General features: G+C 44.8%; 3 long non-coding RNA genes across 3 annotated transcripts in view; 2 read left to right on the top strand and 1 right to left on the bottom strand.

Annotated features, from left to right (window-relative positions):
• LOC118155355 (uncharacterized) overlaps positions 1-7,846 on the bottom strand; it is a 29,480-nt gene extending 21,634 nt beyond the window's left edge. Inside the window, exon 1 of the long non-coding RNA XR_013519838.1 lies at positions 7,809-7,846. This is a non-coding gene — a long non-coding RNA (uncharacterized LOC118155355). The remainder of the gene's footprint in view (positions 1-7,808) is intronic.
• On the top strand, positions 7,789-9,261 carry LOC128932594 (uncharacterized). The gene is made up of 2 exons (XR_008482607.2): positions 7,789-8,138; positions 8,907-9,261. It is a non-coding gene; the product is annotated as an uncharacterized LOC128932594 (long non-coding RNA).
• A 10,848-nt stretch (positions 9,262-20,109) lies between these two features.
• On the top strand, positions 20,110-22,404 carry LOC118143219 (uncharacterized). The gene is made up of 3 exons (XR_004727462.3): positions 20,110-20,436; positions 20,729-20,796; positions 20,903-22,404. It is a non-coding gene; the product is annotated as an uncharacterized LOC118143219 (long non-coding RNA).
• Positions 22,405-26,489: the final 4,085 nt, after the last annotated feature.

Raw genomic sequence — 26,489 nt, forward strand, 5'->3', positions numbered from 1 at the left:
ATGTATTTAATGCCTTCTTAGCTCTATGCGGTTTTCAGGAGCTCAACAACCCAGCCAGCCCTCGAGAGATTACACCAGAAGACAGAAAATGATTTAGAAGCTGCATTGCCTTCATATATAAGACTCTGCAGTAGGAGAAAGGTAAATAAACATAATACAGATTCCCTTATCTTCACTTTCCTCCAGCTCCTCCAGCTTCAATTGAAACAGTGAGGACTATAGTTTTTTCTTGTCTAGCTAACACTTATTTTAAAATTCAACAAAGCTCCATTGCACTTTGTACTAAGGTACCTCCTGGTGCTATTACAGAATGAGTTGGTTTGTTTGCTTGTTTTGATAAGTTCACACTTAAAGGATACAAGATAAATTGAAGATAATATTTACACATCTGCCAAGGGCCATCTGTCTCTTTAATAAGATGGTTATAGTATTCTACTAGTTTTCCCTTTCTTTTCATCTCTTATTATTGCTGTGATGTTATCTGTGCAATAAACAAAAACCAGGAGAAAAGCCTAAAAAGCATCTGGTCTTTTCTTAATCCATTTTTAAAGTAATAAATTCAAAAAGAGCTAAATCACCATAAGCCAGACAGATGGACAATCCTGCCAAGGTGGCAGCTTTCCTCTCCCCATCACACTGCTACGACAGATACCAAGACAGAACGACAAGGGTCTTTCTCCCACGTGGAAAAATGGGACTGGACAATGAGATCGGTGGCCAGCCTCCTACACACCTCAAACCCATCCCAATTCTGTCTCCCCTTCTGATTTCTCTCCAGAGAGACAATCAGTGGATTGATGGGAACTTTGGTGAGCAGAGCACTGGAAGTGGGCTCTGGTTGTTGTAAAGAACCAAATCACAGAGTCCCAGGCTACTGCAGAAACACAAGAATGACAGACAATTCTCAGCAGTGGTCTCTCTCTGCTCCAGTCTGTTCTACACATTACCATGCTGACCTTTCTTCTTGTAAAAGACATTTGTTGATTTGGGGCCCAGCCTTCAAGTACTGTTTGCAGCCACAAGCCTGTCTTCACTTATAAATTCACTCCTCCCCTGCTTTCATTCAGCGTGGTTTGGCTGGAGCCAGTTCCACTCTGAGGTGGGGAAGGGAAACTGTAAATTTAAACTAGGCCTAAGGCAGTTGGCAAAAGGCATTCTTCCAGTAACAAATACTGGTCTTGAGGTGTGCATATAAACCAAGCCAGGTGGTCCCAACCATCTAGACTTAATTCAAGGATAGTTCTTGGAGTCACTGGGAAAGCTAATGACCTCTTTTCCCCAAGACCTCAGTCTTAGAAGACATGAGCCTGGAGCTCATGCACCATCCCATCACCATGAGAGGAAAGCCTGCCTCAGAAAGGAGCCTACACAAAGGGTGCAAAGCAGAGAGACACAGGAAGAAGTCAGTTCTATCACTTGCACTGCTAGATCAAGCCATGCCTAAAGATGGCTCTATCCTTGGAATTTCCAGTTAAGTCTATTTGGATGGCTTTCTCTCACGGGCAACTCAGAGTCCTAACAGAGATATTTCCAATGCCACTGATTTGCAGATATTACCATTCATGATCAAAAACTAGAAATGATTTCCTACAACCTATAGGATAAAGTTGAAATTCCTTAGCCTGGCACCAAGACCATCCACAAGTTGGCCTCAACTTACCTTCCCTCCTTTATTTTGAACCACTACCTTAAACATAACTCTTCTGTCAAACTGTGCATTCTTTCTCTCCTGAATATTCACCTTTGAAAAAGTCTTGTTTTTCTGAGAAACGTTGTCTCACCCACCCCAGGCCCCAGTATCGCTCGTCTCTGAATTTCCATCACACCCACCACTGTCCTGAGCTTTTCCCTGACACTCGTCATAAGCGACCTAACTGCTCTCATTCTTTAAGCATTATCTAAAGGGCATTAGGGGTACTAAGGAGACATGTTATTTGTCCTCAAGACACTCGCAGACTAATAGGCAAACCAATGGCCAAATATTTATGCAGAGTATTATATAATTAAGATACGCAGCAAGAAAAATAAAGGGCCAAGTTTTAATCAGAAGGCATAAGAGGTATAAACTAAAAATAAAATTATAAGCCTCTCAGCCAACTGAATGGACCCCCTCTTGGCCACTGAGCCCCAGAAAAACCTTAAAAACTGCATTCCCAGCCATGACCCAAAGGAAGGTCACACGTGCCTCATTGTATCTCCTTTCTTTTGCAGTTTAGGCACAAGGGACTAGCACTGATATGAAAATAGACATCATACGACTGACAAAACGGACTCTTTGTGGCAATAAGATAATAAATTCATAGTAAACAGGACCTAAGGCCATGCCAGGCGAAGGTTAAGTCACACACCCTACACTTAAAAGATAAACTCTGTTCTAGCTGCCACAAGATTTTGCTTTTCGTCTAGCAGCTAAACAGGCACTGGTCTGGAGATAAGCCATACCGAAACAATGGCAGCTCATCCACCGCCAGATGCTGACCCACTGACCCCCTGCTCCACAGGCCAGACCGACAGCTTTGATTGGACAGGAAACTGATTTCAATAACTTTCTGCTGGTAAGAAAATCACTGACCATGCACTGGCTCTGGCTGGTTTACAGAGGCTACATACTTGAGTGCCTGTGTGTCCTGAAAAGACCTTTTGACATGTAAGTCCTAACTGTAACATATTTAAATGTTAAGTCTTCACCCCAAAGGGAACATGGGTTGTATGTAACATGCGTGTTTATTCAGTATGCAGGTGTTAGGACCACCTTCATGAATATTCATAGCTCTTTCTGTAACCTGTTGAATATGTACAGTTGGCCACCCCATTAAGCTTATGTTCCTGTCTTACTCCAGTCTCCCTCAAAGCGCCTGCCTTTTGGGCTGTGTCAGATGCTACACTTCCCCACCTGTCAGGATGGCCACTGTGCAGGCTGTAACCCTTCATAAGAATGAAGTCTCCCAGCTGGGCACAGTGGCTCACGCCTGTAATCCTAGCACTTAGGGAGGGCAAAACAGGTGGAACACAAGGTCAGGAGATCAAGACCATCCTGGCTAACATGGTGAAACCCCATTTCTACTAAAAATACAAAAAAAAAAATTAGACAGGCATGGTGGCATGTGCCTGTAGTCCCAGCTACTCAGAAGGCTGAGGCAGGAGAATCGCTTGAACCCAGGAGGCGGAGGTTGCAGTGAGCCAAGATTGTGCCATTGCACTCCAGCTCTGGGCGACAAAGCAAGACTGCCTCAGAAAAAAAAAAAGGAAAGCAATAAAGTCTCTCTTTGAAATTTATAAATCGTGTGATTTTAAAGTTAACAAAAGGGAACTTAATCTAAATTATAGGCGGCATGGAAGGCTCCCTGAAAAAGCAATCATCAATGCACAAAGAAACGGCCAATGTGGTTGGAAGGGGAGTGATGGAAGCTGAGGATAGAGAAGCCAGTAGAGGCAAGGTATGTTGCCTGTCAGAGGTCTTGGGAGTGACTAAACTTTAATCCTACCAGCAAAGGCACTGGAGGATTTTCAGCAGGGAAGTGGCCTGATAAGCTTTAAACCTGAAAAGATCATTCTTGTTGCCATATGGAAAATGGATTAGAGGAGAGTTGAGATAGATTGCTGTTACTGTTGTAAATTAAAAAAAAAAAAATCTAATCCCCCAACCAACTGAATGGACCTGTCCTCCCTGCCAAGAGCATTCCTAAGTTAACCTGAAAAACTAGGTCAGGCCATGATGGAAAGTGGGGGTCAGACATGCCTCATTATGCCATCCTTCCTTTGGAATTCAGGCTGAGGCTGACCAGCATTCAACATTAAAACAGACCTTCAGACTGCAAAGCAACCCAGGCACAGTGGCTCATGCCTATAATCCCAGTACTTTGGGAGGCCAAGGAGGGTGTATCACTTGATATCAGGAGTTCGAGATGAGCCTGGCCAACACGGTGAAACCTCACCTCTACTAAAGCCATAAAAACTATCTGGGCATGGTGGTGGATGCCTGTAGTCCCAGCTACTCAGGAGGCTGAAGTAGGAGAATCACTTGAACCTGGGAGGCAGAGGCTGCAGTGAACTGAGATCATACCACTGCTCTCCAGCCTGGGCAGCAGAGCAAGCCTCCATCCCCACAAAAAAGACTGACAAAACAGATTCTTTGTAGCAATGAGACACCAACATAACAGATAGGAGGCCCTAAAAGAAATCAAAGTACTTTACCCCAAAATGTATTCCTTTGACCTTCGGAGATGGAGTCTCACTCTGTTGCCCAGGCTGGAGTGCACTGGTGCAATCTTGACTCACTGCAACTCTGCCGTCTGGGTTCAAGTGATTCTCCTGCCTCAGCCTCCCAAGTAGTTAGGATTACAGGTGCCCACCACCACACCTGGCTAATTTCTATATTTTTAGTAGAGACTGGGTCTCTTGAACTCCTGACTTCAGGTGATCCACCCACCTCAGCTTCCCAAGGTGCTGGAATTACAGGCGTGAGCCACCACACCTGGTCTTCTTTGACATATTTTGAAATGGCCCTTGCAAAGTTTGTCTCTACATTTCATAGATTTTCCCTTCCCTTTCCAGATCTTTTTCCTGATCCAGGAGGAAATTAACTAAGAGTCTGGCTCCTCTTTAAGTCTGATAAGAAACATTTACAATCTATTCTCTCTGAAGCCTGCTACCTAGAAGCTTCACCTGCATAAGAAAATCCTTCGTGTGCATAACCCCTATCTTAACCCCACACACTCCATTTACTGGTTCCAGGTTTTAGATAAACTCTTTTCAACCAACTGCCAACCAAGAAATCTTTGAATCCACCTATGACCTGGAAGCTCCCCACCCCACCCTGCTTCAAGTCATCCTGCCTTTCCAGATTGAACCAGTGTACATTTGACATGTATTCACTGACATCTCAGGTCTCCCTAAAATATATAAAACCAAGCTGTAGCCTGACCACCTGCACATGTTCTCAGGACCTCCTGAGGCTGTGTCCCAGGTACGTCCTTAACCTTGGCAAACAAAATTCTAAATTGATTGAGATTTGTATCAGATACTTTTTGGTTTACGCAGTGGTACAGGGGACAGATGATGGTAGCTTAAACTTTGGTGACGAGTGGAGATGGAGAGAATTGGGTGATTTCAGTTATATTTTGGAGGCAGAAGCTGTATGACTTAGTGATTTACTGAATATATAGGCAGGGGAGATATGAGAGACAGGAAACCACAGGGCAATTCCTGAGTCCCTGGTTTCAACCACTTCATGAAGATGGGCAACACTGGAGGTAGAGCAGGTTTGGAGAAGTTTGTTTCAGTTAAGTTTAATTTTGAATAGTTGTAGAACAAGTGCATTTACTAATGACGGCTGAATATATGGGTTTGAAGTTTAAAAGTCTAGACTCTGAGTATGAATTTGGGAGTCTCTGGCATGTAGCGGGTATTTGAAGCCACAGGGGTGGATGAGTTTACTCAAGAAGAGTGTAGAGCTAAAATACAGCCTGGACCACATCTGAGGGAACTCCAGTCTTTAGAAGGTTTACTTGTTGGGATAGAGGCAACACAAGGATAAGAGGAAGATATTCCTACCTTCCCAGATAGAAGAACCCTGTCTCGCCTCATATTTCTTTGAAACAACAGTACTTGGAACCTTAACAGGTGTTAAGAAACATTTGTGAACTACACTGAATAGTGGACAGAGCATCAGGCTGAGAATCAGAAGTGTATTCTCAAATTTTATGATTCTGGGTTAAGAGAAAAAACTTTGGTCCACATTCATAATTTAACTGGATGAGAAAGGCCCTCATTAATTCAACTAGTATTAAATGGATCTATAGGCACAAACACTGTGTAAGGCTGGGAACAAAAAATAAAAAGGGGTGGAGGGAAGAAAAATACTTCCCATCCTAGTTATTCAATTCTCACCACGTGTCTATGAGTAACAATCCTGCAGAAGACAGGTCTTACAGATACATGATTGCTGAAGAAACTGAGGTTCACAAAGCTTCAGTTACACAGCCAATAAACGGGGGACCAGAATTCAAACTCAAGTCTGGTTATCTTCTAAACCTGCGCTTTTTCATCTACTGCACATCGTCCTCCAACCCCTGCTCAACAACTCACAATCTTAGAATGAAAGTTAACTAACAATGCAAAGTAGTCTACAATTAAATGTCAACAGCCAGGTACCGTGAATGCTACAGTTTCAAGGGGTGAACAACATGATACAGATGGTTAGGAAGGTCTGGTAGACCGAGCTGGACCTTGGATTAAGGATAAGAGAGTAAGAGTCACGGGACAGGGCAGAGAATCCCAAAGCCACACCACAAACACGAAAAGCAAAGTGAAGTCTCAGAAATTCTCCTTATATGTATGTGCCTCACTCAGGTCCTTTGAGAATATATTCCTAAAGTTAGGTGGCATGTGGGTGATTATGGATATTGGTACAGGAGCAGGTATAACACTTAAAGTCTCTTTCATGACAACTAAGGGTCTGAAAAAGCATGTAACTTTAGCTCCAAATGTAGTCCCTGGAAGACAGGATGCCAATTACAAGTAAAATAATGGCTTTAATAAAATAAGGGAGGCTATCTGTGAAACCTTCATTTTGTCCCAATGTAACTCTACTTGTATCAGATCCCCTACTGCCTTATTTCCTGCTATAACTGTGAGGCCCATGAGAGGCAGGACCATATCATAGTATTTTCTCATGTCTCAAAGGCTTGGCACAGTGCTTTTGATCCATGTTACTGATTGCATAAATGTGTTTTAAAATATTAGAAAATAAATAGTATACGTTTGTCCACAAAAGGAACAGTGAGCTTGTGAATGAAAAGAGGAGGCAATGAGGATTCCAAGACACTTTCCCCCACTATATCTGGGGTTTTATCAACTGAAAGGGGAAGAAGGGAAACAGAAGCCAAATGTGTTCCATTTTCGACATCAACAATTTCCAACCTCCCAAATTAATTAAATCGAAAATCGTTCTGAACCTGCCAGAGAACTACACTTAAGAGCAGCTACAAATTACTAACTCACTTTAACTCCTTTGAAGGAGTATTAAAAATATACTCTACAGCAAGGACAAAATCAGTCTCCTATCTGTACTGGGCCAATCCTATTCTCAACTTTTCCAGTGACTAACTGAATCTATTCGCAACAGATCTGACCAGGGAGAGTGGGGTGACCAGAGCCCAGGAAACAGCAAAGTTCGACCTCTTTATAAAAACTATCTACACATAAGGCTCAGCCTTTCATGAGAGGTCACATTTATATCCTGCTTAAAGCATGCCAATGACTTTCACTTTCATCATCTCATTTGATTTCCTCACAATAATCTTGTGAATAAGAAACACTTAACACACTGCCTGTTAAGAGTGCCATCAAAGGCGGGCAGGAACCGGTCATCCCATTTCACAGATGAGAAACACAGGATCAGAGAAAAAAAAGCGATCGAAGTTCTCTCCAGGGCTCCCAGAGGGGGCAGGGTTCAGTTTGCCCATCTGTAAAATGTGCGCGTGGGTTGAGATGATATTATCTCTGAGGTCTGGTGCATTCCATGACGTCCGAAAAGCTCTACACGGCCACCCACGGGCCCCAGGGCGGCAGCCCTTCCCGCACCCCGAGCCCTTTCGGGATTCGCGTTTCCCAGGCTGCTCTTGGTCCGTCCGCTCCCACTCTCGCTACCCGCTCCTCCGCTCTGCCACGTGGACCCTCTCGACTACCGCCTCCCCTCGCCCACCTCGACAGCCATGTTCGGGGGTGGGGAAAGGCCGGCCGGACTTTTGGACTGTGGAGCTCGCTGACTACTTTAGGTGTGCGTGGACCGGGGCTCCAGCACTGACCTGGTCACTGCGCCTGCGCAAGAGTCTCCGCCACTCCTGTCCGGGTGGGAACCCAAACCTTGGACTTCCGTTCCGAAATCAAACTCTATGTCCGCCCTTCAGGGCGCTACGCATTTGTTTCTAGGCTTCAGTCCTGAGGCTACCCAGGGCCTGCCTTTCTCTCTAACTTGCAGGAGGAAGAGTAAGCTCCATAACAAGGAGTACTTTAGATTGCTATTCCGAACGGCTAATCAGGAAGTATAAGCTAAACTCTTAGCAAAATGGCAGCACCTGGAAAGGCAGGTTGAGCCAAACTACCTGGGTTCAAATTCTGACTCCACCACATACTACGTAGGTAACCTCGTGCTTTATTATCGTTTCTTCATCTATTTATGTGAGGTTTAAATGTACAAATAGCTGTAAATCAACAATACCAGAACAGTGCCTGGCATACAGTAAGCATTATATAGGTGTAAAGTATTATCCCAATATTTTACTAGGCAAACATTTGATCAATACTGCTCTTGAAATAGGCTTTTTGATATTGTTAACATATATTGCAAGATTTGCCATCTCCTCTCTCCCTAACTGCCAAGAAGTGTTCTCTCCTTTATCTGAGATTTTACCATCCCTCTCAATCTGCTGACCACAAGGCATTTTTCCAAAGGAACTGTGTGTCTTAGGTTGTATTTGTATATAAATGAAAATCTATAATTTCAATGTGTTAAGAAATTGGGATGTAGTTGTCACTCAACATTTGACTAACTGGGCCTCTCTCAATATTTCCCTACTTAGTACAAATATTTCAATTAACAAAAAAGCCTTACTTTCATTTCTGAATCTGTGGTCTTTCCATAAAATCTATAGTAGATTGCAAAAACAAAACAAACATTGAGCTTGTGAGCTTCTATTCCTTTGAATAGAAGTGAGCATTTCTATTTGCAACATGTGTTTGCTGTATTTCTCCTCAAGAGACGAAGTCTATTTCTCTATCCCCTTGAGTCTGGGCTGGCTTCATAACATGCTTTGACAAATAGAATGCAACGGAAGTCCCACTGTGGAATTTCTGAGCCTAGACCTCAGAGGCTTTGTAACTTTCACTTTCTTTCTTGTTGGTAGGGTTATCAACCATCCTGATCTGCCCAAGGCTGAGGTGTTTCCCAGGATATGAGACTTTCACTGCTAAAACCAGGATAGTCCCAGACAAAGCAGCATGACCAGTCACCCTACTTGCTGCCCTGAGACTGTCACCATCCTTGAGGATGATAGTTCCCAAGGAGAAAGTGACCCAGTCAACATCCAGCACCATCAGCATGTGACTTATCCAGCCCCAATCCAGTCACCAGATAATAGCAAATGCATGAGTCAATTCTGGTGAGACCAGCAGAACCATCCAGCTGAACTTATCTCAAATTGCTTTCTTCCATTGCAGTTTTTCTGTACATAAAAAAAAATTGCTGTTCTACATAACTGTGAACAAACCAAACGGTTTTTCTAAGCCACCTAGTTTTGGAGTCGTTTGTTATATAGCAGTAGATAACTCCTACAATACTGCAACCCTATAACTACAGGGAATTATACTCAAAACCTACGAAATAGACTCCAATTTTAAGACAATAAAGCACAGCGCTTCCTCACCACTTGTTCATTTCTTTATCTACTCAAAGAATATTTATTGAGTGCTTACTGTATACTAGGAACTGTATCATGGACTTAGCATCTACTACTAAACAAGACAGGTAAGTACCCTGTCCTCAAAAATCTTGTCCAGTTTGGGATACAGATACTAAATGAATAATTATAAGTTATGGGGGTGCTTTGAAAATGAATGGGACTAAATAGAAGTAAAGGAGTGTAAAAAAAAAGCAATGGTTTTTAAAAAAGAAGTGGCATTTAAGTTCAGTTCTGAAGTAGGAGTTATCCAGGTAAAAATTGGGCTGAAGTGTATTCCATGAAGAGAGAGCAGTATATGGGAAAGCTGTGGACTAGGAAGGATCTTGAGGAGGGACAAAGTAGCTGGAGTTTAGCAGCTAGGGGAAAAGAGGCAGAAAGTCAAACTAGAGATGCAGGCAGAAGCCCAATCCTCCAGAACCTTGTAGGCACGGTGAGGTTAAAATGCACCTATCTGGCATCCAGTTCTTCAAAGTATGTCTAGTTCCACCTGCTTTATCTTAAGGACATCTTATGAGGCATCTGCGCTATATGGAAAGGTTGATAAACTACGAGACAGAATGCTGTATTTCATTTTGTGCCTCCGTAACAGAATGCCACAGACTGGGGACTCACAATAATCAGAAATGCAGTGGCTCACAGTTCTGGAGACTAGGAAGTCCAATATTAATGCTGGAATCTTGCAAGGGCCTTCTTGCTGCATCATAACATTGTGGAGGAGCAAGGAGAGGGTGAGAGACAGCAAGAGGGAGCAAACCGACTCCCTCAATAGCAAACCCATTCCCATGATAACAACCTTAGTCCATCCATGAGGGTGGAGCCCTCATAACCTAAACACCTCTTAGAAACTCCACCTCCCAATACCTTCCAAATGTCAATTAAATTTCAACATGAGTTTTGGAGACGACAAACAGTTAAAACCATAGCAAATGCCTAAATCCATTTCAGCAAATAATTAAATCTCACCAACCTGGGTTTTCTTATCTATAAAAGGAAATAATCCCTGTACAATACCATATATATTTCAGGTGTGGGATGAGTACAAAATGAGTTCGTATGGGAAGGAACACTATAAAATGACAAGAGTTCTATAAATATAAGGGCTCTGATATTGAGGTGCTGATATGCCCACGCCCCATGTTTTTGGTCACATACTGTGTTTGGATCCACCTATCCCAGTAAGAATCATAGATGATTTCATCATTATTTTTGCTGTGCCTATGGATTCTCCCCATCCCAGATAAAAAAAATTTTGCCCTACTTTCTTACTGAACCAACAGATAACACTCTAACTTCTGTGTTGCACTTTTTAAAGAGTTCTTTAGCATTAACCATTTCATCGTCTGATTATGCATTCATTCAACAAATATTTTCTGTGCGTCTGCAACTGTGTCAGGCACAGTCCTAGATACTGAGGATACGATCATGAACAAGACAAAGTCCCCGCTCTCTGGTGGAAGAGACAGATACCAAAACAGATAATTCTGTAAACGTAATGTCAGGCAGCGGCAAATGTTATGAGGAACCAAAAATCTCAACAGGAAAACAGAGTGAAATGTTGTGTGTTCCAAACAGTGGTGTTATGAATGAACTAATTACCAAAGAAGAAAAATTGTAGTCAGTGTTCAACTGACTTGTTTAGGAAAAGCCAAGACGCTGTTATTCCAGCGCCCCTCTCATTAGTTCAGCTCTTTCATACACCAAAGATACTGGGCATTTGTTGTGATGTGGGGTGTTGCTCTGGCAAGGTGAAATGAGACAAGATAAAACTCATCAACTTTTCTTCAAAGTTGATGTATAATTGTATAGTTGGGACTGTCAAAAAAATGCACAATGCTACAGAATGTTAATTTTGCTTAGGCCCATGTGAGAGGCAGATACCTGTATACTTCCCTTGCCAGTTCTCCCACTACGCCTGGTCACCCTTTGCTCTCTATATGGCCACCCCTAGGAACTCCTAATTCTTTTCACTTTCTCTCTTAAAAGTTCATGTCATTCCTGTCTCAGGACCTTTGCTCATTTTGCTCCCTCCCAGCTCTTCATCTCTTCCTTTACCAAGTTAATTTAGTTTTCATTTTGCTCCCAGAAATGCTCTTCATTTCTTCCTTTACCAAGTTAATTTAGTTTTCACTGAGATGTCATTTCTTTAGGGAATCCTGCCATAGGCTGCTCAGACTAAGTCAGTGTATCAGTTAACTGTGATCAATAATGCTGTGTAACAAATAGCCACAAAAATCTCAGCAACTGACAACTTAAGCATTAATGAACTCCCAAAGGTGCAGGTTAGCTGGAGGTCAGCTGGCCTGGATTGGGATTGGCTAGGCAGTTCTGCTAACCTTGGCTGGCCTCTCTGATTCATCTTCAGGGATGAAGGGTCAGCCAATCAGGGCCCCTAGCCTCCACCTAGCTGAGGAAGCTCAGCTGGGATGGGTCTGCTCCACATGTCTCTCATCATCATGGGACTAGCCGGCCAACCAAGGCACGTTTTCAAGCTGATGGCAGAGGAACACGAAGCCAAATGGGAACTCACTAAGACCTGTCAAGGCCCATGCTTAGAATTAGCTCACTGTCAGTCACCCCCACTTTATCTTACTGGTCAAACTCAGTAACATGGTCAAGCCCAAAGTCTAGGGGTTGTGGAAATGTACTTTGCTGTTATGGAAGAAACTTCAAAGTCACATGACAAGTTTGAGACTGCAAGGACAGGTAAAGAATAGAAGCAGAGGATGCATTTTACCATAATCAAATTCCCCTTCCCACCATCTCCAAGCACCCAGACTTCTTCATGGGCCTTGCCACACTTAAAACCATGTTATAGGATATGAATTTGTTTGTTTGAGATTTTATTTTCTCACTGGATAATAAAATCCACAAGGATAGAGAATAAGTTAGGATTGCTTATTTCTAACATGGCATTTAACAGAGCGCTTGGCACATAATTGGTGCTCAGTATATATTATTGATTGGATGGCAGAAAATTAATGGGAGGCATTCACAGGAAGGAGAAATAATTTCTGCATGAATTGAGCAAGGCAGGCTTCTTGGAGGAAGGGGCTGTGAGTTAAGGATTAAGTATATTTCTGTTGGGCTCACTTTAGTCCCTTTGACTGGTTTTGAGGCAGAGACTGGAGTTTACATCTCCTTATTCCAAATGGCAGGAGGCTTCCTACCTCTCCCATCCTCCCTTTGTGGGTGGTGGGGAGGCCTTTGGGAGGGTCCACATAGTGGTTGAGAATGCCCCGGACGGAAGCCGCAAAATCTCTGGATTCTTCATTCACATCCTCTCTGGTGGCCACTTCACCTTCAGCATCCCAATCCTGCAATCCTTTCTCCACGTGGCAAGCAAATTGATTTTGTGAAAAACCTGGCATCAAAAGTGGCTTCCCATTTTCCCTAGGATTAGGTTTGAAGCCCAGGCAGGTGTCAGAAGCATTCAAACTAGAATAACTCTATCTTAAATAGGAGCTAGGTAAAATGAGGCTAAGACCTACTGGACTGCATTCCCAGATGGTTAAGGCATTCTAAGTCACAGGATAAATCAGGAGGTCATCACAAGATAAAGGTCGTAAAGACCTTGCTGATAAAACAGGTTGCAGCAAAGAAGCCGGCCAAAGCCCACCAAAACCAAAATGGCCACTAGAGTGACCTCTGATGGTCCTCACTGCTACACTCCCACCAGCATTATGGCAGTTTACAAATGCCATGGCAACATCAGGAAGTTACCGTGTATGGTCTAAAAGGGGGAGGCAGGAAGGGGAACGTCACACACCAGGGCCTGTTGAGGGGTGGGGGAATAGGGGAGGGATAGCATTAGAAGAAACATCTAATGTAGATTACGGGCTGATGGGTGCAGCAAACCACCATGGCACGTGTATACCTATGTAACAAACCTTTATGTTTTACACATGTATCCCAGAACTTAAAGTATAATTTTAAAAAATGAAAAAAATAAAAAAGGGGGGCATGAATAATGCACACCTTGTTTGGCATATCATCAAGAAATAACCATGGAAATGGGCACCCAGCAGCCCTAGGTGCTGCTCTGTCTGTGGAGCAGCCATCTTTATTCCTTGACTTTCCTTATAAACTTGCTTTCACTTTGCTCCGTGGACTCGCCCTGAATTCTTTCTTGTGCAGGATCCAAGAACCCTCTCTTGGGGTCTGGATCAGGACCCCTTTCCTGTAAGGAAAGACAGCTGCCTCAGCAACCTCAGGCATGGCACCTCCACCCCCCTGAGGCCCCACCTCCTTTTCTGTGCCCTGCCTTTCCCCATCTAAGCAGCAGCAATACTGTACTGCCTTCAATTTCTAGAAAACATCAAGCCATTTCCTGCCTGGGCCTTTGTTCACACAGCCTCCCGGGCTTAGAACACCCTGCTCCACTCTCCCCCTCCTCACCATGGCCTCCTAAGCCTCTATTCATTCATTAAATCCTCTGGAAAACTGAACCTGACATCTCTAGAACATTGGTCTCTCCCTCCTTCATATCCACCCCTTAGACTTCTATTATAGCACATGAAGTACTGTTTGAGAGGATTCGTTTCTATGATGAAGTGGTTAAGATAAGGAATTTCAAATGCTGGCTGTGCCACTTGCTTGTGTTAGGTGACAGCCCATCCTTCAGAACATATAGGATAAATAGATTAAAAGCGCTTGGAACATTGTTGGCACAGGGTGAGTAGTCATTAAGTGTCAGCTATTGTTTTCTTTTCTCTTCTTCCTTTCTTGTCAGCATGTTTCCTTTCTTGCTTAGGCTGCTAGGAACCTCTGAGAAAATAATAGGGATGGTCAACACATCTATAATCTCCTCCCTGGTTAGACAGTGCTTTCTGTCCAGAAAGGGGGCAGACATTAAATCAATAATTTCACAACTAAGCAGTGAACTACAATGTTGATGGCCACTGTGAATAAGGAGTATAGGTGCTACAAAAACATGTCACTGGCCGGGCATGGTGGCTCATGCCTGTAATCCCAGCACTTTGGGAGGCCAAGGCAGGTGGATCACAAAGTCAAGAGTTTGAGACCAGCTTGGCCAATATGGTGAAACCCCATCTCTACTAAAAAAATAGAAAAATTGGCCGGGCGTGGTGGCTCAAGCCTGTAATCCCAGCACTTTGGGAGGCCGAGGCGGGTGGATCACGAGGTCAAGAGATCGAGACCATCCTGGTCAACATGGTGAAACCCCGTCTCTACTAAAAATTACAAAAAATTAGCTGGGCATGGTGGCGCGTGCCTGTAATCTCAGCTACTCAGGAGGCTGAGGCAGGAGAATTGCCTGAACCCAGGGGGCAGAGGTTGCAGTGAGCCGAGATTGCGCCATTGCACTCCAGCCTGGGTAACAAGAGCAAAACTCCGTCTCAAAAAAAAAAAAAAAAATAGAAAAATTAGCTGGGAGCGGTGGCATGTACCTTTAGTCCCAGCTACTCAGGAGGCTGAGGCAGGAGAATCGCTAGAACCTGGGAGACAGAGGTTGCAGTGAGCCGAGATCATGCCACTGCACTCCAACCTGGGTGACAGAGTGAGACTCTGTCTCAAAGAAAAAAAGGCACTTGGGAAAATTAAACTGCATGAGGAATGGTATGGCAGGCAGAGTAACAGCTGCCAAAGATGTCCATGTACAAGTGCCAGAACCTGTGCATAAATCATCTTACATGGCAAAAGGGATGTTGCAGTTATGATTGAGTTAAGAATCTTGAGATAGGGAGATTACTCTGGATTACCATGGTGGGTCCTTATGTAACCGCAGGGGTCCTTGTACATTGAAAGAGGGAGGCGGGAACATCCATGTAAGAGTGAGAGGACATGAGGAACATTTGACTGGCCATTGTGGCTTTGAAGATAGAAGAAAGGACCATGAGCTAAGGAATGCAACAGCCTCTAGAAGCTGAAAAAGGCAGAGATGGCTTCTTCCCTAGAGCCTGCAGAGAAAGTGCTGCTCTGCTGACAGACGCCTTGACTGTAGCCTTACTGAGACCCATTTTGCATTTCTGAGCTCCAGAACTGGTAATAAATAGAAGATAATAAATGTGCATTGTTTTCAGTTACGGAGTTTGAGGTCATTTGTTGCAGAAATTGTAGGAAACTAACACAGGTGGTCAACTCAATGCATTTTTGGGATAAAGGGAAGAAGGGAGAGAGGAAGGGAAGAGTTTAAATCTAGGGAGGCTGAACCAGTTGAAGGAGATGGTCTCTAAGGTCTGCTACAAGCTAATAGCCTCTGATGCTGTGTGTGGGAAGGAAAGCCTCATGTTAGTCAATATTTACTCAAGGGGAGTCTTAGCCTCTGTGCTGTTCCTTACGCTGCTTTATTATGAGCCACCTTTAACCTTTATTTTAAAACACTCAAAATCAAATACACTGCTGGCTCCAGGGCTCTTGCAAACATATGGAGTGGAGATCCCCATGGACACAGGAGAGACATTTTAAATGTAGATTATGTACTTTAATATGAGCCTGGCTCCAGCACAGTAATCCTTCGTGCCATGCAGCAGACCTCAAGGGAAGCTATGATCGGTTTGGTGGGATCACCCAGTCATCTCTGTACACAGTCTGCACGGCTGCGCCCTGCACTGCCTGACGGTTAAAACAGGATGGAGCTGAGCCAAACTTTGTTTCTCAGCCTCTGCCCTAGATTCTTCTGGGTGCCTCCCTGGTGGGCAGGCCCATGGAAGAGGGGATAAAGGCAAAGTCCAAGTTCACAGCTGGCTGTTGGGTGCCACAGTGTCTGGGGATGTTCAAATACCCTAGCAAGACTTGTTTGATCTGGTTTTTTAAAGTTTCTCTCCAGCAAAACCAATATGATCCTTGAATTCTCTCTTTCTGCAACAGCAGAAGTTGCTCTCTGGATGGAAATGCCTCATTACTTAAAAAAAATTTTTATTTTTATTTTTATTTGAAGTTCCAGGGTACATGTGCAGGATGTGCAGGTTTGTTACGTAGGTAAATGTGTGCCATGGTGGTTTGCTGCACCTATCAACCCGTCACCTAGGTATTAAGCCTGCATTAACTATTTTTCCTAATGCTCTCCCTCCCCCAGCACCACCCCTCAGAGGCCCCAGTGTGTATTGTTCCCCTCCCTGTGTCCGCGTGTTCTCATTGTTCAGCTCTCTCCTATAAGTGAGAACGTGTGGTGTTTGGTTTTCTGTTCCTGCATTAGTTTGCTGAGGATAATGGCTTCCAGCTCCATCCATGTCCCTGCCAAGGAAATGATGTTGTTGCTTCCTATGACTGTATAGTATTCCATGGAGTATATGTACCGTATTTTCTTCATCCAGACTATCATTGATGGGCATTTGGGTTGATTACTTGTCTTTGCTGTTGTAAATAGTGCTGCAATAAACATACATGTGCATGTTTCTTTGTAATAGATTGATTTATATTTGGGGGGATATATACCCAGTAATGGGATTGCTGGGTCAAACGGTATTTCTGGTTCTAGATCTCTGAGGAATTTCCACACTGTCTTCCACAATGGTTGAACTAATTTACATTCCCATCAACAGTGTAAAAGCATTCCTATCTGTCAGAGGTCTAATATCCAGAATCTACAAGGAATTTAAACAAATTTACAAGAAAAAAACAAACAGCCCCATTAAAAAGTGGGCAAAGGACATGAACAGACACTTTCTAAAAGAAGACATTCATGCGGCCAACAAACAGATGAAAAAAAGCTCAACATCACTGATCACTAGAGAAATGCAAATCAAAACTACAATGAGATGCCATCTCATGCCAGTCAAAATGGCAATTATTAAAAGCTCATTCCTTATTTTTGCCTGCACTGCCTCTGCCAGGAATGCTCCACCCAAATGGGGTATTCAGATAATGAGTCCTGTCTCTCCTCCGAGTATCAGCTTTCAGATCTCCTGAGAGAGGCCACCTGGATCTCTCTAGCTAAAGTCAACTCTGTACAGTCCTTCTCTTGTACACCAGGTTTGTCTTTCCAGGACTTGCCATTGTTGGAATGCTGCAGTGTATATGATTTGTTTATGGAGCTCTTGCTCCTGCTTCACCTGTTTCCACTAGAATGTAAGCTCCTTGAAAGCAGGGACCTCTTCACTCTTGAATGCTTCACTCTTATCTTCAGGCCCTTCAACGTGTTTTGTTCCTGCCCAATAATCACATTCTCATTTCTCAACTGCCACGTTAAGGGCCGAATTACACTCATCCCATTCCAACCCAAACTCATATCTTGAAGTCCTCACCTCCAGTACCTCATCATATAGCTGTATCTGGAGATAAGGTCTTTAAAGAGGTAATTCAATTAAAATGAGGTCATTAGGATGGGCCCTAATCCCATATGACAAGTGTCCTTAAAAGAAGAAGAAATTTGGACATAGACCATTACAGAGGGAGGACCGTTTGATGACACAGAAAGAAGATGGCCATCTACAAGCCAAGAGAGAGGCCTGAGGTAGGTCCTCCTCTCACAGTTCTCAGGAGGAAGCCGCTCTGCTAACACCTTGACCTTGGACTTCTAGCCTCCAAGAACTGTGAGAAAATCCATTTCTGTGGTTTTAGCCACCCAGTCTGTGGGACTTTGTTACAGCAGCTCTAGCAAACTCATACACATCATCACAAAGTGGACCAGGAACTTGCAAAAAAATACTCAGTGAAATGTCCATTACCTTATACATGAAGGCACTAGCAAGAAACGGACACTATTGTCAATTTCCATAATTTGAGGTGAGTTTAATAAAAGGACTATCAGGAAAGATGTGGGCAGGGCATGGGGCAACATAGGGAGGGTTGGTACAGCACTGTGGGGCAAGCAACATGGGGGAACCAGTACCACCCTGTGCTGCCAGGGAGAGGGAAGGGGGCAGATAGCAGGGAGCCGAAGAGAGAGAACATTTTGTGGAGAGAGTTGCCTGGATAAAAGCTGTGGTCTTTGGGAGATCAGCCAGCTTGCAATGAGGCAGAAGGGAGGGGGCAGGGAAATAAATACCGATGCCTGACTCTCTTCTCTCCCACGCCAGGCAAGGCTCACAAATGGCAGAACTCACTGATGTGGTCCACATGGTCTAGCCTTCTACAGCAGGAGCAGGGTAAAAAGGGGCAGAGAGTGGGTCTGGAGGGCTACGTCGAAGATTTCACTATAACACCTTCTTTCCCCAACTATTGTCAAAGCATGTCTCTTCCACTTGCTAACTCCTACAGAGCGATGAAGCAAATGCACTTTCATCTTCACCTCCTTCGGGCTAGGAATGCCATTTCTAAACAACGCTCTCAGGATTAAATTCCACCGCAGATGGCCACATGAGTCTATTTATTGAGTTTTACCAAAGCTTTATTGATAGCATGTTGGAGCAGGATAGCACAATCTCAGTCCTGCCTCACCCTGGCTCGAGAGATTGCCTTCCCTTATTATTCTCAGGCAAGAATAATCTACAAGTTTGATGTAAATAAGATGCATCAGAAATGCTTCATTTATCAATACCCGGGAAGATTCAGAAATAGAAAGAGTGGGTGGCTAATGTTTGCTGAGCACCTATTAAGTGTCAGACAGTTAACTAGCTTAATTATTGCAAGAATTATGAAGTCAGCCCAGGCTTGGTGGTGTGGGCCTGTAGCCCCAGCTATTTGTGAAGCTGAGGTGGAAGGATTGCTTGAGTCTAGGAGTTTGAGACCAGCCTGAGCAACATAGCAAGATCCCTGCCTCAAAAAAAAAAAAAAAGAATTATGAAGTGATATTATTATGCCAGCTTCACAGATGAGGACTCAGGCATAGCCAGCAAGTTAGCAGAGCTGGGATTGGAGCTCCAGGGCCCCTCACTCCAGCATCTTCTTCCTTCCCCATCCCAGATGTCTTTCAAGGAAGTGAAATGACTCAAAAAAGTGATAACAAGTATGGTTAGAAGCTCAGAGTAATAATAATGCCGGATACATATTGATATTTACCATCTGCCTGGGTACTCTGATTTACACAGTTATTCCATTAAAGCCTCAAAACCACCCTAAAGAGGTTTATGCTATTTTATCTCCATTTTTAAGATGAGGACCTGGAGTCTTAGAGGGGTTCAGGGACTTGTCCCAGCTAAGACCTAGGTTCTCAATTCAAACCCCAGATAACCTGGCTTTAGAGGCCAAGTTCTTCATAAGAATTGGAACTACAAAGAATGCAGAACCCAGGACCAGGAAGGCCATCAAGGGGATTTGGTGGTTTGCTGGAAGGGGATTTCAGCACTGGATGGCCAAGACTCAAATCTAAATGTATCAGTTACTGCTCTGCAGTGGTGTGGGGGAGGGGGGTGCGGATGGCAAATTGCTTCACCTCGCAGAGTTCCGGTTTCCCAGGCTCTCAAAAGGACATAAAAATATCTACCACACAGGGTTGTTGTGGGCATCAGCTGATGCATCAGTGTTCTCTCAGATGATTGGCTGTCGTTTCTCCTCCTCCCTTGTTTCTAAGACCAGCAAAGCCAAGTTCTGCAGCGGGGCCGTGTGACAGCTCTCCATCTTCCTGCATACATCTCACTCAGATGAAGTCCTTTCTCGCCCTCTAAACAGCTGGCCAAGGATGAGTCACCACCACAGGAGAGCCATATCCTAGAGAATGAAAGGGGAGTACATTGCAGGCAGAAAAAAAACCATCTTGCAGAAGGGCACAGAGATACAGCAGAGTATGGAATGTGTGGGAACAGTAAGTTGTCTGGAGCACTAAAGCATGCAGAATATCTTAATCCCAAAACCTGAGGCTGAAAGATACATAGTAACTGGATTTTGAAAGTTCTCAGTGTTGTCTGGAGAACTCCTACTCATTTTCCAAGGTCCATCCCAAAGAAGGAAAGATAGAGCTAGTTATAAGTGGATGCAAAGCATTCCGAGTGGAGCAATCCCAGGAGCTGGGGCCAGCAGGGTGTTTGCGGACCAGCTTTTGAAAGGCCAAGCCCTTGTGGTGTTTCCACAGACATTCTTCACCCATTGCCATCCATCGCACATGTTATCTTCTGTGTGATAGGTATTCCAGCTCCCCCAGGTAATCTACTTAATCTCTTCTGCTCACTTTTCTGTGCTCTGTCGCTCTTCTAGTGTTATCTGTGTTGTACTGTAAAAGCTTGTTCCCATGACTGGCTCCTCTACCAGGCAGTAAGCCCCATGGTGGTAGTGGGGGCACATAGTAGTCATCTGCGTGTTCTGCTCACCTAGCACAGAGCCTAGATGACAGGTATTGCCAGTGACCTACCCAATATCCATCCTTCCCATCTTACTTTCTAATAGAATCCCAGTGGGGCAACATGCTTAATTAATTAACGATGTTTGCGTCCCAGACTCCCTTGAAGCTCAGATGCCATACGACCCAGTTTGGGCCCATGAGATGCAAGTTGAACTCTACAGGGTGAGCTTCTAGTAAAGCTGTTGTTTTCCTGATGAAAGGTTGGTCCCGGGGGCTCTGTACCTTTGGCCCTCATTTCCAACCACCTTTATCCCATCTTCCTACCTAGAACCTAAGACTCCACACATACAGGTGGAGCTGTCATCTTGAGACCAGGAGGATGCAAGACACACCGGGGATAGCTGGGCGGATGCCTGGAGGGATCCTGAGTCCTCAGAACCTCGCTGAGCAGCTGCTGCAGCCTGGGACTTCCCTCGTCTGGATGGTTGTTATATCTAAAATATAATCCCCAGTTTGGTGAATACACTGGATGGGCTTTTGCTATGTGTAAATGCAAAAGTATAATGTAAAAATGTGAATGGGCTAAATGCTACACCTTGGCACATAACCAATGCTTAGGGAATTTTGATGATCCAGTTGAATGGCCAGCTCTCCCTCTGTGCAGCTTAGGCTGCTCAGCCTCCAGTGGCCCAATAAAGAGCCATAAGGGATGTATGACTTTGATGGACTCCTTCTTGGGTTAAAAAAATTCTCAGGTGGTCTCTTTATCCTCTTTTATTTTTTCTGAGACAGAGTTTTGCTCTTGTTGCTCAGGCTGGAATGCAATGGCACAGTCTTGGCTCACTGCAACCTCCACTTCTGGGTTCAAGTGATTCTCCTGCCTCAGCCTCCCAAGTAGCTGAGACTACAGGGGTGTGCCACCAAGCCAGGCTAATTTTTGTATGATTTTGTAGAGATGGGGTTTCACCATGTTGGCCAGGCTGATCTCGAACTCCTGACCTCAAGTGATCCACCCAGCTCGGCCTCCAGAAGTGCTGGGATTACAGGCTTGAGCCACCGCACCCAGCATCTCTCTATCCTTAATGTAGCAAGGACTCCAGGGCTTTCTCCTTCTGGGCACCTTTCTTTCTTAGAAGAGGCTAATTTTGGAGACCATTTCTAACTAGTTGATATAAATTTTGGGGAAATCTGTGAAACTGTGGCGTGGGTAGAAGCATTGACTTTGGAATCGGTTCGACCATTTGCCTTTTCTTTCTTTCAACAAATGCGTATGGATGGGCTGGAGGTGTGTGAGCATAAACAGTCCTTCTTAAAGAACTTAGAGTCTAGTGGAAGAGCAGAGCTGCACTGCTGAGTGACTGATTGCAAAGCGAGGCAAGTAACACACGGAGCATGCCAGAGCGTACAAAAGGACTCTTCTGGTGTTCAGAGAAGGCTTCCTGGAGGAGGTGTCCCCTAGACTGACATCAGCAAGTGACCTGGATTCAAATCTCCATCTGTCACTTACTAGTTGATATAGTCTGGGCAATCATTTAACCTCTCTAGGCTTCTGTTTCCACAATTGAAACATAGAATTTCTAACATTTCCCTCTTGTATTTATACAGTTTAAATAAAATGATGTTCCTGGTGTCTGGCCCACAGAGAATCCTTCTTAGACTGCCAGTCACTCTTATGTTTTTTGTTTCAGGTCAAGCTCCTGGTTTCTCCGGCCTGGGGTTGGTGTCCTCAACACCAGTGCTCAGGGTGGGTCAGACACTGTTGATCTCTGCCAGTTCAAACCTGTGTAGACAGGCTCGGAAAACATATGCTGGGGAGGATGAGAACAAAGGCTTCAGGCAACAGTAAATGTTAATTAAGTCCCCAGGGCCAACCCCAGGAAAGTCTCCATCTCCTCTGCCTTGGCCCCTTCCTTGGGGTCCCTCAATTACCCTGAGACTTTACTGGAGTCAACCTAGTCAAAGGGATGGCTAGGGTAGGGAGACAGTGGGAGTCATCCCTCGGGATATCCTGGGGAGAACCAAAGACACTGGGCTCTGAGGGGGCTGCATACAGCAAAATGAGCTCCTTGAACTTAGGCTGTCTCTTCCCCAGTCCTACACCAGGAGGGCTGTAGGACAGGCATTGGTGGTTCTTAAATTATCCTGCACATTAGAATCATCTGGGGGAAATTAACCCCCCCAAATACCCAGCTGCTGCCCCCCAAACCAACAAAATCAGAACCTTTCGGGTGGAACCTGGCATCAGCACTCTAACCCCCTAGGTGGTTCCATGTGCAGCCAATGTTGAGAACCAGTGGGCTCTGAACATCTTTCCAGCAGTGACAATAGAAGCTGCTTCCTAGCTATGTGAACTCAGAGAAATGACTTTAAAGCACCATCCATCCTCTTCCTCATCAGCAAAGAAAGAGTAAGAACAATTCATCCCTCATGGAGGTATCATGAGGATTAAAAGGATGGATTTCTCTAGAGTGCTGATTACGGGGACTGCACACCGTGGAAGGACTCCAGCAAGGGAGTCGGAGGTTGCTATTGCTGCCCTTTTTATCGCTCTTATTGTGATCATGGAAAAGGAGGAGGAAGGAGAAGAGATGGGGGCAGGGGAGAGGGAAGAAGAAACTCTGCGTTAGGTCCTGAACTCTGTCCATCTCCCCACCACGGCCATGACCTTCCCCTCAGTCGCAGCAGTAGAAGTAGGGCAAATTCAACTCTCACATACTGAAGAACCCAGGGGGCAGGTGTGCACTGGCATTTGGGAGTGCTCCATTGGTGGAAAAGTGGGTGAGTAAACCCTCTCTCCTTAGAGGGGCCGTAGTGTTGCACTGTCTACACTGCCCAGTATCTTTGGGGAGGTGCTAGAAAGCATCTTAGACATTACCTAGTTTTAGCTTCTTCTCATTTAAGCAATGAAGACTCTGAGTCACAGAGAGGTTAAGTAATTTACTCAAGGAAACACAGCCTTGCACCAAGCCAGGTCTCAAGTCTAGGTTTTTAAACAAAAAAAAACAAAAAATTTCAGTCTCAAAGTCATTAAAAAAAAAAAAAACTAATAATACTCTGCAGCCTCCTCTCAGAGGACAAAATCCATCAGCATTAATCAGTCTTTCCTACTTTGGCAGGGATGCCTTATCTCTTCCTTCTAAGGAGACACAGTGCCTGCAGCCGAAAGAGCAATTGTGATAATTAATTATAATATTTTGCACTTGGAATTTTCCCCTGGCAGCAGCTGCTCTAAAAGCATCTCCTCATTCAGCCACACATATCAGCAATCGATCAGTCCACAGGAGCTCCTGAAGCCTCTGCTGCCGGCTCCACAGCCCTGCGCGGGGTCCTGGGAGGGACCCAGTCTCATGGGAACTGTTGCCAGCACTAGACGAGCTTGTGGGGAGGGGGGGCGGTGCAAAAGTGAACCAGACTAGAGGCTGTCACTAAGAAAGGCATCCGGCCTCTGCAACATCATTTGCCTCGGCACAGTAATAAAAGTCAGGTATTACAGGAGCTTCCATTTGATTTACTGTTGTGTTTTCTTCATCTGGAACCACACCTGAAGTTCGTTGGCCAAGGGTAACTAGCATCCACTCCACCAGGAGGGTTAAATGAGTTAAAACCTGTACAGCACAAGGCCATGCAGATAGTAAGCACCCTGTAAATGCTAGCCTTTGTTGTTGTTAACTGTATGCCTTGATGTCCGCAGCAGCAAGGATCCCACCAGAAACACGTGGAGTGCCCAAAAGTTTTACCAGGAAGGCAGCACAATAAAGAGACTATATTTGAGGTGTGGGCAGGGTTAAGGGAAGCCATAAAGGATAGTGACTAACATTCTGGCAATCGCAGAAAACTGTTACCATTGAAGAACAAGACCTTAAGGCCCCAGGGAGGGACAAGCTGCTGGTGAGAGCTGGAGACACAAAAGAGGGAACTCCATAGGGGCTGTGGCCACTGCAAGACCCACCGGAGCCAGGCAGGTAGGAGTGAGGAGGAAAAAGGCCCCAATCTTTCTTGCTTCCTTCCAGTCTCTTCTTGGTACCTCCTACTGGAAGCCAAAGCCAAGGACAGATGATAGATGGGGTTTGCAGAGGCTGGCCTCTGGGGACACAGAGCAGATCAGAGAACAGCAGATGATGAATCTAGCAAGGGGCGGGAAAGGCAGGGAGGGAGAGACAGTTAAGCACAACCAATAATTCAATATAGCTGCGATGCTTTGGTGTGAATATGCAATCTTCCATGCCTGTCATTGGCCCTGGAATGTTGCAGTTGCGTTCTTACATGCCCTCCACACTCAGTTCTTTCCTCAACATTTTAATTCTTCTGGAGAATGTAGTATACCTGTTCCTTGTTCTAGAATTCTGGCCATGACCTTGGGCCAAAAGTTCTAAAGCTTTGAAAAGGTAGACCCTAGGAAATAGGTGTTAAACTGAGGGAAAAGATAACACCCATATCTAAGCAGCCAAGGAGAGTGTCCCGAAAGCTAGGCGGGTTCATACCCTGCTTTCCTGGAACTCCTCTCACAACTCTAACCTCTCCTCTCCAGGAAGGGAGCCTCTATGCTGGGCTTACTTCCCACTTGCTCAGTAACATAAAGGTTTCTTACCCTTGGGCTCTGCAGTTGGACAACTAACGTCTGGCTCTCAGCTGTCCACACTCAGGGGCTCTGTGCATTTTGGCGAGTCACTCAGCCCCATCTGAAAACGGAGATAATAATTGTCCTAACCTCATAGAGGCGTTGTGAAACTCAATGAGACCATGAACATAAAGCACTCAGCATAACGTCTGGTACATAGCAGGTGCTCAATAAACATTGGTTCTCATTACACCCCATAGATTGTTAGTTCCCTGAGGTCAGAGGTCATGACTTTTCAACTCTGGACCTCAGTATGAAGGACAGTGCTTGACACATGCCTAGTAATAATTGTACAAAATAGGACAACCATTCCTATTTCCCCAGCGAGGACCTTGAGGCTCATGGATTTGCATTGCTCAAGGCCACAGAGTTATGAGAACCAGAGCTAGGATTTAAACCCACATGGTTCTGGCTCCAAAGCTGCATCTTCTACATGGGTGGTTCTCAAATTTTAGCAAGCATCAGAGTCACCTGGGGAACTTGTTAAAACATCTCCCATGTTTCTGATTCAGCAGATCTGAGGGCCCAAGAGTCTGTATTTCTAACAGTTTTCCAGGTGACATGGATGGAGCTGGTCTGGAGACCACACTTTGAGAACTCCTGGGCTATACTCTCAGCCTCCTGGTCAGTGTCCATCTCCTCTGTGAACCCACCTCGGACTTCATCAGTCTCCCACCAAACACCTGCACGATCCAGTTCCAGCGCAAGCCCGTCATCCTATCTCACTTTCCAGGTGGGGTCCTAAAGGTCATCTGAGCTTTCCCACAGCACTGGCAGCTCCTAGTGGTCAAGAGCCCTGCACAGCATTGCCCCACACCCCATTAAAGACCACCTATCATCTTTCCTTCCCTTCTCCACCCTCCCCCTTGGGGCAGTCTTGGTGTAGCCACTTCCATGCCTATCTGTATTCACACAAACATAGACACATAGGTAGCTTTTTCCCTTTTTAAACAAAAATAAAGTTATACTGTACAATTTCTCTATCACTTCCTTCCTTATTTCATTCCTTCCCTCCTTATTTCTTTCTTTCCTTCCTTCCTTTTTTGCTTCCTTCCCTCCCTCCCTCCCTCCTTCCTTCCTTCTTTCCTTCAAGTTTTACCCTTCTGGAAGACAATTTCTTCCCCACTCTTTTTTGAGATGGAGTCTCTCTTTGTTACCCAGGCTGGAGTGCAGTGGTGCAGTCGGCTCACTGCAGCCTCTGCCTCCCAGATTCAAATGATTCTCCTGCCTCAGCCTCCCTAGTAGCTGGAATTACAGGCATGAGCCACCATACCTGGCTAACTTTTGTATTTTTAGT

This window comes from Callithrix jacchus, chromosome 7 (assembly GCF_049354715.1).
Source record: "Callithrix jacchus isolate 240 chromosome 7, calJac240_pri, whole genome shotgun sequence".
In the NCBI taxonomy this organism is placed as follows: domain Eukaryota; kingdom Metazoa; phylum Chordata; class Mammalia; order Primates; family Cebidae; genus Callithrix; species Callithrix jacchus.